Here is a 12350-nt window from a genome sequence, read left to right as displayed (position 1 = left end):
GGAGATTTTAATATCCTTTGGCACTAATGGACAGATCCTCCAAGTAAAGACCAAGCAAGGAAATAATGGACTTAAACCTGACCCTAGAACAAATGGACTTAACAGACACATACAAAACATTTCATCCTACCAAAACTGAATGCACATTCTTTTCATCAGCCCACAAGTCATCCTTCAAAATTGAGCATATCTTAAGACACAAGTCTAACCTCAACAAATTCAAAGGAATAGAAATTATTCGTCGTATCTTTTCAGACCATCAAAAAGTAAAAGTTGACCTCAAAAGCAATAGAAATATTCATACTTTGGCTCAGCGCCTATGGCTCAAGTGGCTAGGGCACCAGCCACATACACCTAAGGTGGTGGGTTCGAATCCCCAGCCCAGGCTCGCCAAACAACAATGATGGCTGCAACCAAAAAAATGGCCAGGCGTTGTGGCGGGTGCCTGTAGTCTCAGCTACTTGGGAGGCTGAGGCAGGAGACTTGTTTGAGCCCAGGAGTTGGAGGTTGCTGTGAGCTGTGATGCCATGGCCCCTCTACCCAGGGGGATAGCTTGAGGCTCTGTCTAAAAAAAAAAAAAGAAAAAGAAATATTCATACTTTAATCTTCAATAAAGTCATGGAAACTAAACAACCTTATGCTGAACAGCAGTTGGGTCAAAAATAAGATTAAGAAAGAAATCATTAGTTTTGTGAAACAAAATGATTATGAAGTCACAAACTACTAAAGATTAAAGGCAGTCCTGAAAGGGAAATTTATAGCATTAGATGCTTTCTTGAAGAAAACAGAAATTGAGCAACTCAATAACCTAATGGGCCATCTCAAACAATTGGAAGGGTAAGAACAATCCAACCCCAAACCCGGTAGAAGAAAAGAAATAACCAAAATTAGAGCAGAATTAAATACATTTGAAAGTGAAAATCAGCAAAACAATAAGTTGGTTCTTTGAAAAGATTAATAAAATTGGTAAATCCTTGACCAGACTTACCAGAAGCAGAAATGTAAGATATCTAATAACTTTGATCAGAAATGATAAAGAGGAAATAACAACAGATACCACAGAAATATCAAAGATCTTTAACAATTACTACAAAATGCTCTATTCCCAGAAATATGAAAATGTAGAGGAAATGGACCAAATACCTGGAATCACACCACTTTCCTAAACTCAACCAGAAAGAATTAGAAAGTTTGAACAGACTTATGTTACACACTTAAATAGCATCAACTATACAAAACCTCCCAAAGAAGAAAAACCCTGGATGAGATGGTTTCACATAATACTACTAGAACTTAAAAAGAGAAACTAGTTTCTAAATATGCAATCTAGTTGGTAGATTTCATATTTATTCTAAAAGACAAAGAAGGGAGGAATCCTCCCCAACACATTCTATGAAGCAAATATCACCTTCATCTCCAAATCAGGAAGAGACCTAACTAAAAAGAGAAATAATAGACCGATATCATTAATGAATATTGATGCAAAAACTTCAATATGACTTTAGCAAGCAGAATGCAGCAACACATTAAAAGAGTTATACACAAAAATTTTAAAAATAAAATAAAAAAAGATAAAAGAGTTATACACCATGATTAAGTAGGATTTACTCCAGGGATGCAAAATTGGTTTAACATATGTAAATCCATAAATATAATTCACCACATAAATTAGATCAAAAAGGACTATATCAAATGATGCACAAAAGGCTTTTAATAACATCTAACAATTTCATGATAAGAACACTGAAGAAAATAGGCTTAGGTGGGACATTTCTTAAACTGATATAGGCTATCTCCAACAAACCCACAACCAATATCATATGGAATGGAGCATAATTAAAAACATTTCCATTCAGATCTGGAAATAGACAAGAATGCCTACAGTTACCACTGATATTCAATATAGTGCTGGAAGTCCCAATCATTGCAATCAGGTAAAAGAAGGAGATCAAGTGTATTCACGTGAGGACAGAGGAGAACCTCTCACTCTTTGTGGATGGGATGATCTTACACCTGGAAAACCCCCAGAGACTCAACTACAAAGCTCTTAGAAGTGATCAAGAAATATAGCATTATTTCAAGATACAAAATCAATACTCACAAATCAGTAGCTTTTATATATAACAATAACAGTCAAGCTGAGAATAAAATCACTCTTTAACTTTCACAGTAGCTCCAAAAAAGAAATACCTGGGAATTCATCTAACAAAGGATGGGAAAGATCTCTATTAAAAAACCTTGAAACCGGGGGCCACACCTGTGGCTCAACGGAGTAGGGCACTGGCCCCATATGCCAGAGGTGGTGGGTTCAAACCAAGCCCCGGCCAAAAAACTGCAAAAAAAAAAAAACAAAAAACAAAAAACAAAAAAACCTTGAAACCATGAGGAGAAAAAATAGCAGAAGACATTAACAAATGGAGGAACATACCATGTTCAAGGCTGAGAAGAATTGACATTGTCAAAATATCCACTCTCCCCAAAGCAATCTACAGATTTAGTGCAATCCCCATCAATGCACCATTGTCATACTTTGAAAGAACTTGGAAAAATAGTACTTTATTTCATTTGGAACCAGAAAAAAATCCTGAATAGCCAATAACATTCTTAGAAATAAAAACAAGGTGGTGCCTATAGCTCAAGTGGCTAAGGCACCAGCCACATACGCCAGAGCTGACAGGTTTGAATCTGGCCCAGGCCTGCCAAACAATGACAACTACAACCAAAAAATAGCTGGGCATTGTGGCAGGCACCTGTAGTCCCAGCTACTTGGGAGGCTGAGGCAAGAGAATGGCTTAAACCCAGGAGTTTGAGGTTGCTGTGAGCTGTGACACCACAGCACTCTACCCAAGGTGATAGCTTGAGGCTCTGTCTCAAAATAAATAAATAAATAATAAATAAATAAATAAAAACAAATCTGTAGGGACCACATTACCAGACTTCAGGTTATATTGCAGTCTATAGTGATCAAAACAGCATGGATCTGGCACATAAATGGCAACATAAATTTACGGAATAGAACAGATAACCTGGAGATCAACCCACCCACATATTTCCATTTTATCTTTGATAAGGCTAACAAAAGCATGCACTGGGGAAAAGAATGCCTATTTAATAAGTGGTGCTGCAAGAACTGGTTAGTCACATGTACAAAACTGAAACTGGACCCACATCTTTTACCATTGACAAAAAATTGATTCTCAATCAATAAAAGATTTAAATTAGAAATAAAACAATAAAAATTCTAGAAGAGAGTGTGGGGGGAAATGCTTGAAAATATTGGCCTGGGAAAATATTTTATGAGGAAGAACCCTCTGGCAATTATAGCAACACCAAAAATAGATAACTGGAATTTGATCAACCTAAAAAGTTTCTGCACTGCTAAGGATACCACAACTAAAACAGCCTTCAAATGGGAGATAATTTTTGCATGTTACAAATCTGACAAAGCCTTAATAACTAGAATCCATAGAGAACTCAAATTAAACAATAAGAGAAAAGCAAACAACCCCATTTCTACGTGGGGAAGATTTTGAATAGAAACTTTGCTGAAGATGATGGATGCATGGCTTACATGAAAAAATGCTCACTGTCTTTAATCATCAGAGAAATTCAAATCAAAACCACCTTGACATACCACCTAACTCTGGTAAGATTATGCTGTCTTAAAGTCTCAAATCTCCAGATGCTGGCATGGATGTGAAGATAAGGGAATACTTCTACACAGCTGGCAGAATCAGAAACTAATACAACCCTTGTGAAAAGACATATGGAGAATTCTGAAAGAACTAAAAATTGATGTGACATTCCATCTTATCCCACAATCCCATTACTAGGTATCTACCCAGAACAAAAATCATTTTACCACAAAGACATTGGCACCAGAATATTTATTGTAGCTTAATTCATAATTACCAAGTCGTGGAAGCAACCTAAATGCCCCTCAACCCATGACTGGATTAACAAAGTGTTGTCCATATTTACCATGGAATACTATTCATCCATAAAAAGATGGTGACTTTGTATCTTTTGTATTAACCTGGAAGAAGCTGAAACACATTCTTCTCAGTAAAGTATCACAATAATGGAAAAGTAAATATTCAATGGACTCAATGCTAATACGTAGCCAGTAAACAATCTAATTCATGCCCACATAGGAGGAAAACTCATTTTAATTCAAGTTTGGGGAGGGAGTATAAGGGAAGAGGGGAGAGCAAAGAGGGGGGAGTTTGGGGTGCTCACACTTAATGAGCACAATGTAGGGGCACATGGCACAACTTTTGGGTGCAAGACACAACAACAAATGGGACTCTACCTAACAAATTCTAATTTTGTGACCTGGTTTTACCCTCATATTAACTAAAATTAAAAAAAAATTACAGATCCTCATCCCTTATGAATATACACATGGAAATCCTCAAAATTAGTAGCATTATTGAAACATTAGAAACATTATTGAATATTTTTACTCAAGAGGAGTTATCTCACAAATACAAATGTAGCTTAATATCCAAAAATAAGTCAATGTAATACAGCATAATGATATAATAAAATACAAAAAAAAAAGGATTATTTTGAAAAACAGAGAACAACATTTAACAAATCCATACCCATTCATGATAAATCCTAAATAGAGTAGGAATAAAAGGGAACATCCTAGGCCTACTAAATGCATCTTTGAAAAATCTATATAGTTGATATCATATGTAATGGTGCAAATCTCAGTTTACGAATCTTAGTTTGGAAACAAAGGAAGAATGTCTCTTTCCCCCACTTCTTTTCAACATTATACTGGAGGTTTCAGAGGTGTTCATACCACATTAAGGAATTAAAGTTACTTTTATTTAAAACAAACAAAAAAAAAGCCTTTTGGAAAAACTGGCCAGATACCCATCAATAATGAACGTTTCCTAACATGTGGTAGGTAACAAAGGTCATTTTCTGACAGGTCTGGGAATCAAAATGTGCTTCAAGACAAGAAGAATTTACCCAATGCATACAGGTATCTAATGGCACAGATGAAACCTGGGCTCATGAAAAACTTTCAAGTCTAACCTAAGATTTCCAGCAAAGCCAATTTTAAAAGAAAAAAAAAAAACCTAAATGGCTAATAATTATTCTTACTGCACTTTATGCAAATAATTAGGCCCAGTATACTGAAGATATAGTTTATTTTAGCAACTAAGTTAATTCTGTTATAATTTGTCTTTAGTAAAAAGAGAAATTAAAGAGAGAAAAAAATGGTTCAAGGAGAAAAGAGGCTGTGGCCCACCTGTCTGTAATGTCAGCTCACAAAATGAAACATAACTGTTTTAATAAACTAATCTGTTAAATAAAACTGGCCAAAGAGTATAGAATTATATACAGTAATCATATTTCCTCTGAAAACTTGAAACTCAACAAGGATTTCCTACTAACCACGCTAGAAAAATTGTACAGTATTAAACATTATCTGCTGTGTTTATATAAATACCTCAAGAAAAATTAGAACCTGAATGAGAATTTTTCAGTAAATAATATAACTGTAACATGGCCTCATAAGTGGTCCCACACCCAACCAGTATTCAAGAATATTCTCTTAAATTATTTAGAACTTTGAATCAGTTCTGTAGGAACTTTTAAAACTATGTATTATCTTAAAAACTGTAATAAGTTTATAAATAAGAATACTAATGTTCTCATGTAAACCTTAGCCTCAAAATCCAAAACTTGTAAATGTTTGTAAGTAACTGCTAACTAGTTTCATTCTTTTACACTAACCCCAATCTTAGCTTCATCTCTGTCAGAAATAATCATGTTCTATTTAATAGAGGGAAAATGAAAGAAACTCTTAACTAAATTCCTGACTAGAGAGAACTTCACTACCCCATAAACAGCAAAAGTGACTTTTAAAACAGTCAACATGCCCTGGTTCAGCCACATACTGGAAGCTGGCTGGTCTATGCATGGCTGAAACCTGAGGAAACTCCTGGCAAAACTTGTCTTAAAACTTTAAACTTTAAGAAAATAAAAGAAGTGCTAGCTTCAGCAGCACATATACTAAAATTGGAATGATACAGAGATTAGCATGGTCCCTGCACAAGGATGACATGAAAATTCGTGAAGTTTTTCATATTTTTTAAAAAATAAATAAATAAAAAATAAAAAAAAGAAAATAAGAGAAATAGATGTAATCTATGTACGCACACCACTAACAAGTAACCCATGTTCAAGTTAAAACTAATGATTTAATTTATGATCCTAGACCAGTGGGGACATGTTAGGCCTAGTGGGTCTACGCTAAAGCAGAAAAGTGTCAGGCCTACGCTATAATGGAAAAATACCAGTTAACTCCTGGCAAATTTCCAGACTGCAAGCTTTCAAAAAATAAATGAAATAGGTCTAGTTCACCCCCAAGATAAATGAGAAAGTACTAATTGATTTCTTGCTTCTAGTTCATTCCCAGTTTCTTGCTTGACTAACTCCCTGGGAAACAAACTGGGAGGCACTGACTTTTCAGGATTGACCTTTAAACAATACCAGGTGGGGAAAATACTGAGACTAAGATGTATGGGGGGAAAGCACTGAAACTAAAATGTATAAGGGGAAAATACTAAAACAAAGATATATAGCATATGGCTAACTAACCATAAAATTCTGCTTCTGTACAATGCTTTCTTGCTACCGTAGCCCCTACCCGGATGCACCTAGACAGCCTGTGTGCCAATCAGGATGCAACTAAGCCTTAAAAACCCGACCCCTTAAGCACTTGGGGCTTCTCTCAGAAACCCCATGTCAGGACACGGAGGCAGTCACTGGCTGGCTCTTCAATAAAAGGACTCTGCTATAAATTTGGCTTATTTGGCAGTGTTGTCTTTGCGGAACTCCTGGGCACAACAGAAGATCTTAATGTGGCTCGGCGCCTGTGGCTCAAGTGACTAAGGTGCCAGCCACATACACCTAAGGTGGAGGGTTCAAATCCAGCTCAGCCTGCCAAAACAACAATGACGGCTGCAACCAAAAAATAGCTGGGCATTATGGTGGGCACCATAGATAGTAGATAATTTCAGAACCGTAGCATGACTCAATCCAAACAAAGCATCTCCTAGACACATTGTAATCAATGTTGCCAAAGCTAATATGAATGAAAAAGATCTGCAAGCAGCCAGGTGCAAGAAACTCTTACAAAGGGAAAAAATATCAGGATGACCACAGATCTTTCAACAGAAACTTTTCAAGCCAGAAGAGTATGGTCATTGACCTTTAATCTCTCTCTCTTTTTTTTTTTTTTTCTTTTCAGTTTTTGGCTCGGGTTTGAACCCACCACCTCTGGTATATGGGGCTGGCACCCTACTCCTTTGAGCCACAGGTGCCACCCAACCTTTAATCTTCTTAAACAAAACAACTTGCAGCCCAGGATCCTATTTCCTGCTAAACTGAGTTTTATTTGTGATGGAGAAATCAAATATTTTACTGCATGGAAATGTTGAGGAAATTTACCAAAACTAGACCAGCTGTATAGGACATGTTCACACCCATTCTTCATAATGACCAACACAATGGCCCATCACCCAGAAATTAAAGAACAAAGCAAACAGTTAAATACAAACACACATATACACAGACAGAGTCTGAGAATTAAGTTTTTTAACTCATCCTAGAAAAAGTTCTCCATACCTTACTGCTGCTTTAAAGATGTTGCAATGTCATTTGCAGTCTCCCTATGAATCACTTCAATAGTTATTAAATATATCATTTCCATGCCTTTTGGATGCACATTTCTGCATTTATCTAATATTGCAGTACTTCCTAATGATTATTAATGCTATTAATAATGATTATTATTGAATTTATTACCGAACATATCGTAACATGATAATGATCAATAAATATTCTGCAGTGTTTTATCCCTTATTTGCCAGGGACACACTGGCAAGACTGAAACAAAGTTCTTATTTTGACAGCATGGTTATAGGAAGACTACTGTTTTGTTGTTGAACCCTGAGATTATATAATTCCCCAGGCAAAGTTCACCTAGGTCATTATATTAATTGAAATGTTTGGAACCCAGCTGTTCTTCATTTATTGTTCTAATAAGTCAGTTTTCCCTTTGGTAGCTCCCCTTTCTATCAATCTCAATGCTGCTTCCAAAGATAACATGACTACTATCATCCTGTAGGGAGATTAGCTGATGACATCCTTGGCCTATAACTACTTCTTAGGACCTCATCTCACACATGGAAACTCACTCTTAAAAACTCACCTCAGTTAGTGTCTATTTCTAGCTTCATTTACAGTGAACACTCAAAAGTGCAGGTGAGTGGTGAATTGAGATAGAATCTTTTCTGGTACTAGTTAGAGTTAACATCCGTAATTTTATTCTTATATCTAATGAGTCAATGTTTCTGGATGAAATATAATTTAAATTATTCTTAGGAAGTCATAAATTGTAGATTTATGGAAGGATATTGGGATTTGGGGGATGTTCTACTTGAATTTGTGCTTGGACTTTTCTTATGTTATTAAATTAGCTGAACTATAACTTTTGGCATTTATATGAAAGTCAATATTTAATCACATAAATATAAATTAACAAAATAACTTAGTTATACTTCTTAATTTTTTAAAAATATGGTTTTCTTATATTTGTACTATTTTACAAGTGTTTAAATTTAGGTTGTCACAAAACATAAGATGTGTATAACATTTTATAATAATGTAACTTAAGCAGCTAACCAGAAGGACAACTTTGTTTCATATTTTAATGGTAATTAGTAATAGAGAATTTATTTTACCTTGAAACTGTCTAATATATTATGTTCTGGCATTTATTAAATTTTTCCAGAGTTAATTGCTACCTTAGATGAATGATAGCAGCTTATATTCAGCATGATTTGATTTAATCATTCAAAATGAACTGTATTTTGGTATGTTATAATTTCTCAGTAAACTGAAACTTTAAAATGCTCTACATATTAGTTCAAGTGAGGTTATTTTGTGATGAAAAAATAATGTTATGTATATTTGAGGGCATAGCATTTCCTTATTAAATTATATCTTCTCAATTTAGTATTTATGTTTATTCCTCTGAAAGTTATAAATTATAATTTTTTCAATGAAACATACAGCCCAAACAGTGACAAATAAATTTCAATTGTTAAAATTCACAAGTAAGCATTGTTTCTACTGAGCATGAATACTGTCTTGAAGTGTCTATATTTCTTTTTTTTTTTTTTTTTTCAGTTTTTGGCCAGGGCTGGGTTCAAACCCACCACTTCTGGCATATGGGCCAGCACCCTACTCCTTTGAGCCACAGGTGCTGCCCTATATTTCTTTAAAATAGAAGAGATGGAAGTTAGAATTAGATTAGGTAGAAAATAGAAAGGAACAAAATGATGCTGACAGAGAATTACGGCCCACGAAGATATTAAATTATCAAGAAATTGTGAGTTGCTATGTTCCTGAACATTATAGAATTGTGTTTGTCCTAAATAGGTCATGTTAACAGCCCCTGCATTCCAGGCATAGGAAGGAGAATGTCTGAGAAGATGGGCTTTGAAGGTCCTGAATAGGAAACCTGAGGCACACAGGACAAACTGATCAATTGATACAGTTGGTATGATTGTGATTTTATCATTATTGTGATGCACAGATTTGTGATGTCGGGAGGTAGGTTTTTTCTCTCTAAAAAAAAATTGTATGTTTTGCTCTTAGCTTTTGGGTTATGTTGATTTTTAAAAAATTGTCAAATATGCTTTTAAGAGTTTTTCAAATTTCATAACAGGATTTGTGGTGAAAATTCTTTTGTTTTATTATCTCCTCACTCTGCTGTGACATTTTCCCTATTTTCACTTCTTTCTCTCTCTTCTAAGGAGAGCTTAGAATTAAGTACCTTGAAATTATAACTTCCTTGTTAGCTGCCTTATGCTGCCAGCAATTGACAAAGATCAATTTCCAAAACCAGTAGATGTTCTTCAGTGACTTAATGCTATCTAATGCTTATCAAATTTTTTCTTCCAGTATTTGTACATGTTATGAAGGTCATTTCATGAAATTGTTCTAGGTAGAAAAACATTTTCTTCCTTGCAACCATTAGCTCTGTTACTCAGGTTGACATCTTTTTTCTCTGAACCAACAAACTTGCTCTGACCTTGTCACTTAAAAACTTCTTCATGGGGTGGAGTCTGTGGCTCAGTGAACAGGGCGCCAGCCCCACATACCAACAGTGGTGGGTTCAAACCCGGCCCCAGCCAAATTGCAACAAGAAAATAGCCAGGCATTGAGGCGGGTGCCTATAGTCCCAGCTACTCGGGAGCCTGAGGCAAGAGAATCACCTAAGCCCAAGAACTGGAGGTTACTGTGAGCTGTGATGCCACAGCACTCTACCAAGGGGCACAAAGTGAGGCTCTGCCTCTTAAAGAAAAAAAAAAAACTTCTTCATGACTTTATGCTGTCAATGATTACACACAGGTTTCACAATGTTGTTAGTAGACTGGTAAAATTTGTGAGCAAAATTACATCACTAATCAATATAATAATAAAGCAAACAATATTTTATTTGATAATATTAATCATGTGGGAATGTATATATGTACATATTAGGCAGAATATTAGATTGTATTAGGTTATAGAATTTATAAAATAATATGATTCTAAAACTTAGATACTACTATAAATATGAAGAAATAAATTGTATCAAATTAAATTTTCTCCAAAATAACATTTTTCATATACATAATAGAACTTTGTTACTTGTAAATGATTTCTTATTTCTCTCATACTCCTTCTCCTTGCCTTAAATATCTGATCTAAATGTAAAGTTTTATGACCACTCTTTTGTTCCTATTTTTTTAATAGTATAATTTTCCCCACTGTTACATGTAGTGATGGTCATATTTTGGGGATATAAAATACTATGAGTAGCCCAACATGAAGCACGAATAACAAGGATGAATTTGGTCTATATTATCTGTTTCTGAGAGTGCCCAGTAACTTCATTCTCTCAGCACAAGAAGTGTCTGTCACTACTAAGAGTAATTGCTGAGATGTATTTTACATTGAGATTTATCCCCTTTTAAGCCATCCATTAGGGTCAAATTCTCGTCTACAGTCTCACCAACCTATATGACTTTTATGTTTTTTCTTCTATTTTGGTTGTGTTGGTGTTAATCATGTTTGCCAAATCCCATGAGTCATTCATGGTGAGGTTTCCACAATATCCAAATAAAAATTTAGGATTAGGTTAAGTTTAACATTCAGAAAAACAATAATAAATTTTGAATAAACTTCAGTATTTATATACTTGAAGGTAATATTTATATGCAATGCTTGGGAGATAAATATTCTAAAATAGTTTCTCATTTTTTCCCTGAAGTTCATTTTTTCCCTGATGTACTCCTTTATATCTCAATTTTAATCTAGAGAACCAACGTGCTCTCTCAGTCCAAGTCAGCACCAATGCTCTCAGGAGTAACACTGGAGGAAGCTGCCATTTACTGCTCTAGCATATGTACTCTTTTTTGAGTATATGATAGTCATTTAGAGATGGAGGCCTGAATTAGTGGTGATGAGCTGGATATTCTATCAGATAAAAAGTAAAAATATTAGAAATCTTATCTGCGGGGTTATGAGTTATGTTATATGTAGTGTATCAGTTAAATGATCTGTATGTATAGTTGCCAAGTAATCACACATGTATTAGTAATTCATACTGTTTTACTGGTACCAGACTGTAAGCTAATATTATCTTGGTTCCAACATGACAGCAGAAACCAAATGGTATATATTGGTGATAACTATTACCTTTTGCTTTGGGCATTGAAGATGAATGTGTCTCTTCAGTAGGTCAAATATTTTTTAAAAGCATTTTGACCTTTTGATAAAATATACAAATTTTTCTTTATATGCTCATATGTATTAAGTAGTTTTAGAGCAATATTCTAACTCCCACATAACCTTCTGATTTTGAGCCAATAACACTGTCAAATGTCTACATTGAAAACATAAGTCTAGATAAAGAATTTGAATGAATGTGTTTGATGTATAAAAACCCCATAATAATACAATTATTAAATTATTCAATAAAATTTTATACATTGTTCTGATGTTGAAAATATCTGGATTAGACTTAGGAAAAGTTATTTTTTATTGAAGATGCAAATATTTATAAAGGCATAGGAGGCTATCACTTTATTCACTAATGTCTAGGAAAAAGACTTGTGAGTATTTTTTTGCAACCTCATACATATCAAAAAGTGAAAAAATTCAGTGATTGTCCTATTGAAAATTGAGAACTTTCGGCTCGGCGCCTGTGGCTCAAGCAGCTAAGGCGCCAGCCACATACACCTAAGGCGGCGGGTTCGTATCCCCAGCCC

At 34.8% G+C, this 12350-nt stretch overlaps 1 non-coding gene across 1 annotated transcript; it reads left to right on the top strand.

Moving 5' to 3' along the window:
- The first annotated feature begins 6012 nt into the window (after positions 1 to 6012).
- Positions 6013 to 6116, top strand: LOC111722783. The gene has a single exon (XR_002771452.1). It is a non-coding gene; the product is annotated as a U6 spliceosomal RNA (small nuclear RNA).
- Positions 6117 to 12350: the final 6234 nt, after the last annotated feature.

Source organism: Otolemur garnettii, unplaced genomic scaffold, assembly GCF_000181295.1.
Source record: "Otolemur garnettii isolate 467f Iridium unplaced genomic scaffold, OtoGar3 scaffold00366, whole genome shotgun sequence".
NCBI classification, from domain to species: Eukaryota; Metazoa; Chordata; class Mammalia; order Primates; family Galagidae; genus Otolemur; species Otolemur garnettii.
Note: the sequence above shows the minus strand (reverse complement) of the source record. Positions and strands in the feature narration are given on the sequence as shown.